Here is a 6,000-nt window from a genome sequence, read left to right as displayed (position 1 = left end):
CTGGATGAAAAAGAAGCAAATAAATTGTTAGAGGCATAGTTATTCGAAGTAGGTATATTAGTGGAAAAGGGTTTGTTTCTAGCTTTGGTTTCCTTGGCATTGTCCCAATTGTAGGCATGTCCCAATTGTAGGCATATCCATTTTCATTGTGTGCTTTAGTGGAGGGAGTGGATGCGTGAGCGGTCTTCGAATGACCTGTAGGTGGAAGTGGTAGAGGAGTGGGTCCTAGTGTGCGGTGGAGTGACTCCGAGGATATGGCCGAAAGATCGCCTTTTCTTCTTTTTGCTAATTGTTCCTGTGTCAAATCTTGGTAAGCAGTGGAGGTACTGGATGAAAAAGAAGCAAATAAATTGTTAGAGGCATGGTTATTCGAAGTAGGTATATTAGTGGAAAAGGGTTTGTTTCTAGCTTTGGTTTCCTTGGCATTGTCCCAATTGTAGGCATATCCATTTTCATGGGCTGCTAAGTCTCTTAAGAATTTGCTTTCTTTGTCATTGATAGTCGTAAGTGTATATTCCTCCAGGTGTGCGCGCAGGGTTTTATCCCGCTTGCTATACCTGGGGGAGGAAAGACCAAGAGCATGATCTGTGTACCATCTGTGTGCCAACTCGGTGGTATATTCGTGGCACAACATGGAGAGCATGTTGAGAGAGCATGATATAAGATTGCTTTCCCAAGAGGTTTTTAATGTGTCGTTGATTTTTTTGATATTGGGGAAAAGTTGTATTCTTAATCCCCAAGGTATTATTTTGTGTTCCGCATATTTTTCAAAGTAGGTTTTATGCCAGTAAATTCTGACTTTTTTTTCCAAGAGACGTTGTAGTCTGATAAATGCCCTATCCAGCTCAGCATCGGTTATGGTAGAAGCATTTTGGGATGCCTGGATGCGGGTCATGAGACCCTCCCAGGCTTCTCCACAGAAATCCGCCATGGCTCCACCCGGGGTCCTGAAAAGAGAAAGAAACCAGTCCTATGATGACACAAAAGATATATACGGATTAATATGTGTTCCAATGATTATCACAGTCACAGTGAGGTGAAAATAAGAAGAGATATAATTTGTCAAGATGGCATATAACTAAGGAAGGGTAGTGGATTTGTTGGGAATAAACGAAGATAGAAGGATATATAGTTGTATTGGACAAGTATATATAATATATATGGGGATATTCAAATCAACATATCAGGGACCAAGACTAGCCAAAAGGACATAAGCATTAAAGCTTGTATTGCTCAAAAGAAGTATAGATGGCTAGATGGTACCAGAGGATACAGCACCTCATCCCCTAAATAATCAAACGTTAAATGGGTGTGTGGACAAGGGATTATAGCGGTGCTAGGGTCAGGAAGATTAGAGAAGAAAAGATAAAACAAAAAATACTAAAATTACAAATTTTATTAATAGTCTATCATAAATACAATGTACATTATAAACAGTTCATACAGTAATTATACAAATTTTGTGGATACATGTACTGTAAGTGACCCTAAGAATGGTCAAGTGGGCCAGATGGCAAGTGGCCGTTGAAGGAGGGGGGGCTCATTTTCCTACATGTTTCGCCAAAACATTGGCTTCTTCAGGGAACAGGAGCTCATAGGGTGGATATATATAAAAAAAATTCTGTGTGGTGAACATGAAAACACATGTTAGAAATATTGATTTGACCAAACACTGCATAGTAAAAACAATAACACATTGCAACTGTGGCTGGACATTCATGCGACCCTAAGCTCCACACCACTAAACGGAACTGCGGACATACCTGGGGCGTCAGTGCCCAAGACGGGAGGGAAGAGAGGGAGAAGGGGAACGCAGCCACCCAAGGAGATCCCCACAGGGGAGCAGGCAGACCGCGCCGTAAATTATGCCTGCAGGGGGCATACAGTAGACCTGGCAAAGGAATGTAAAAATAGTCATGTGTCATAATGCACTGTGATAGTTATTCCAGGAATAGAGGATTTCGCATATGTGCATTGTATTAAAAAGAGAACAAAAAATATATGTATATAAATAGGTATAAATGTATCTATATCTCTGGAAAAGGTGCGGACTTACATGTATATCTAAAAGCTGTAGAGAGGCAAGATCAGGAAGTGCCTGTAATATATGTATGCACACAGCAAGGAAAGGACATCAAGGTTGAACCATATCTGCAAACCACTTAAGGCAGGCCTAATTAGAAAAATGGATGGTGTTAGGGGTCTTGCTGTTGTTAACTGGGACCAGGTACGGTAGTTTATGCCTATACTTACTTGATGGTATCTACTGTAAGAAAAGATTCTCATAGCGGTACATTCACAGGTATATAGTACCGGTGCTGGGATGAAAAAGGGATAAAAATAACAGTGGATCCTATAAGAAATGTAAAGGAAAAAAGGAGGATCAGAAAGATAGGGAAATGGAAGCTTTAAAATATACTTGGGCACAGGTGAGGCTAGTGAAAAAGAATCTATTACCTAATTCATCATGAAGCACACCGTGTTGCTTGAGAAAATCAGTGTTAACCACCAGAGTAAGAGGCCGATCCAAAATAAGTTCTAAAAAGTATATAAAGGAATAATAAATAATTCATGTAGACAACATGAAGTCAGGGTGTTTTGAAAGGCAGAAGTTTACCTTGTAGCTGTGTGCAGAGCAAATGCAGGCACGTCCCTCGTCCATGAGAACTGAGGGACTGGCCGGTTACTCATATACCCCCCACACCTGATCAGATAATGATCAGGTGTGCGGATGCTAAACGAGGGGTAGCCACGGCTGTGCACTGCACGGTGCCTAGGAACTGCGAGTTCCATCATGCAACGCGCGCGCATGCTCAGATCTCACGGACCGTGTGGCGATTGGAGAGGCGAACACCCCTGGAATGGGAAGTACCAAGGTGTCATCTCACCCAATCTGCCGATGGAATAAAGGACTAGAGGGTCTGAGAACAGACGTGGGCACCCAGGGGCAGACAGTTGTCTGCGCCTTGGCGTCCGTACAGGCAAAGACAGCGCTAGCCATGTCACCCCCAAACCGGGAGAACCCGCGGAGCCGCCGCCCACCACCCACGCCACAAATAGTCCCCCCAGTCGTGGGACTAGCCAAGGCACCAGGGACAACCGCAGTCCAGTGGCGGGGAACAACGGGGCACGAAGTGTAGTGCGCCGAGACACAGGATGGGAGGATATCCCAAAGGTTGCCCAACGATCCATCTTTCTATAAATCCCAACATATGGGCCTTTGTTCAACAGGTCACTAACACCATCGAAGGCTTAAATTTCAACTCCGCGTATCCCTCCAACCTAACTTTGGCTCAGATTAGGGCCATCAAATCCCTACAAAACCATCCTGAACTCACCATTAAGCCAGCCGACAAGGGTGGCAATGTGGTGGTGATGGATGTGTCCTTCTATGAACAAATGTGCCTGGATATTTTAAACAATCGCGAGTGGTATAGACCAATTTCCAAAACACTCATTGTTAACTATATATCCGAATACCAACAGCTGATATTTGCAGCTTATCAAAAAGGCATTATAGACTCCAACACATGGAAATTTCTTTATGTTAAAGAACCCACTACCCCTACCTTCTATTCCCTCCCGAAATTGCACAAATCTCTAGACCATCCACCTGGTCGCCCAATTGTGTCTGGTCGTCAATGCCTCACAGAATCTGCCAGTGCTCTGGTAGACAAATATCTGGCACCACATGTTGTAGCTTTGCCTTCATATATAAAGGACACTATCCATCTCCTTCGTATATTAGATGGCCAATCCCTGCCCAGTGGCACATGGTTGGTAGCCCTAGATGTGGAAAGCTTATACAACGTAATCCCCCACAATAGAGGTATCTCAGTTATCAGCAAACTCATTCGTGCCAGAGGCCCCCAATATGATGAATATGGGGACTTTGTCCTCAAATTATTGAGGTTCATACTCACACGCAATTATTTCATGTTCGGCTCCTCCCACTTCCTCCAGGTGCAGGGTGTGGCTATGGGGACTAAGTGTGCCCCTGCCTATGCCAACCTGTACCTGGGGGGGTGGGAGAGGGAACTTTTTGACTCGATTCACTTCAACCCCTACCTGTCCAGGATTATATCCTGGTACAGGTATATCGATGATATACTTCTGTTTTGGGCCGGTACTAAGGAAGAACTTTCCTCATTTGTACAAAGTCTTACCGACAACACATATAATCTAAGATTTACCATGGAGTGCAGCCAGTCTCAGATCCATTTTTTGGACCTCCAGATTGGTGTACAACCCAATGGCCAAGTCTATACTACTTTATACCGCATACCCTCTTCGGGCAATACAATCCTACATGCCCAGAGTGCCCATCCTGAGCCCCTCCTTCGAAGTATACCATATAGTCAATATGTCAGGATTAAACGTAACTGTACCCGCGATGAAGATTTCTTCAGGGCGGCACACGACCTCTATAATAGACTCTTAGATAGAGGCTACAGCCACTCTCTCTTAAAGAAAGCATTCCATAAGGCAAAAAAACTCAACCGTAAAGATCTGGTTTTCTCCGACAAACCATTGGATTCTAAACAACCCACACGACTCATCACCCAATTCTCCAATCAGCATACCCAAATCAAAGACGTCCTCAAACAATTTTGGCCCTTACTCACATCTGATCCTACTATTGCCAAATATATTAACACTTATCCTGATATTACCTATCGACGCTCTCCCTCTCTCCGTGATCGTCTGATTCATAGTCATCATTCTACTGACACTGCACATAGGCCCACTGCCACCGGTACCTATCAATGTGGCAAATGTGACATATGTACATTCGTTGCCAACTCTCAGGTTGTTAATCTACCCGATGGAAACACACACACCATCAGACATTATGTCACCTGCGCCACTGTTGGGGTTGTATACCTGGCCCAATGCCAATGCGGCGCATTCTATGTTGGCAAAACCAAGCGCCCCTTTCAGACCCGTATTCGGGACCATATCAAACCACTATACAAGAACATCACCACTACGGCCATTAATAGGCATATCGCTGCCCAACATAACTCCGATCCCCATGTTATTTTGTTTTCCGCACTTGAACATATCCCCTCACATGTAAGAGGCGGTAGTACTGATAATTCACTATTACGACTCGAAACCAAATGGATTCATTTATTAAATGCTACCATCTTCCCAGGACTCAATGAATATATTAGTTTTAAGCCCTTCCTTTAAGTTTTTCTTTTCCATGCCCCTTCCCCAGACAACGTCGTTTGTGGTTTTTCCTCTCTACCCTATCCTCTTCCATCCCTTTTTCTCCCCCCCCCCCCCCCCCTCCTCTATTCCCTTCTTAGTTTCTCATTCTCCTGTATTCCCTGTCTTTTTTTCTCTTTGCTGCCATGGCCCCACCCGGTATTTCATCCATATAATGTTTTTTTTGACATGGATTAATATCTTGCCTTTTACATTGATCACAAATGCCTTTTTCCTTTTCTGAGACAAGCTGGCAAATTGACTTAACATAGCTTATATCCCTGTATATTCTATAAATGTATATTGCCTGTATGTATTTGCGACTTAAAACTCTTTTTTTGTCATTATTGAACAATATATATTTTTTGACACAACTGTTGCAATACATATATTGTGTGTTTCCTTTTCTATATATTCTTTTCTATATATTGTTTTTGCATTGCATTTCCATTTTTGGTTGCAGGTTTCACTGTCGTACTGGGACCCAGTGGTTCTCTATGCACACTGCACACATTGTGGCTGGATGTCGTGTGCTGACACACAGTAATTCCCACCTTCCCCAGTGGCCCCTGTGGATCGTTGGGCAACCTTTGGGATATCCTCCCATCCTGTGTCTCGGCGCACTACACTTCGTGCCCCGTTGTTCCCCGCCACTGGATTGCGGTTGTCCCTGGTGCCTTGGCTAGTCCCACGACTGGGGGGACTATTTGTGGCGTGGGTGGTGGGCGGCGGCTCCGGTTCTCCCGGTTTGGGGGTGACATGGCTAGCGCTGTCTTTGCCTGTACG

The sequence above is a fragment of the Aquarana catesbeiana genome, linkage group LG07, assembly GCF_042186555.1.
Source record: "Aquarana catesbeiana isolate 2022-GZ linkage group LG07, ASM4218655v1, whole genome shotgun sequence".
Taxonomy (NCBI): Eukaryota; Metazoa; Chordata; class Amphibia; order Anura; family Ranidae; genus Aquarana; species Aquarana catesbeiana.
This window is presented reverse-complemented; position numbering follows the sequence as displayed.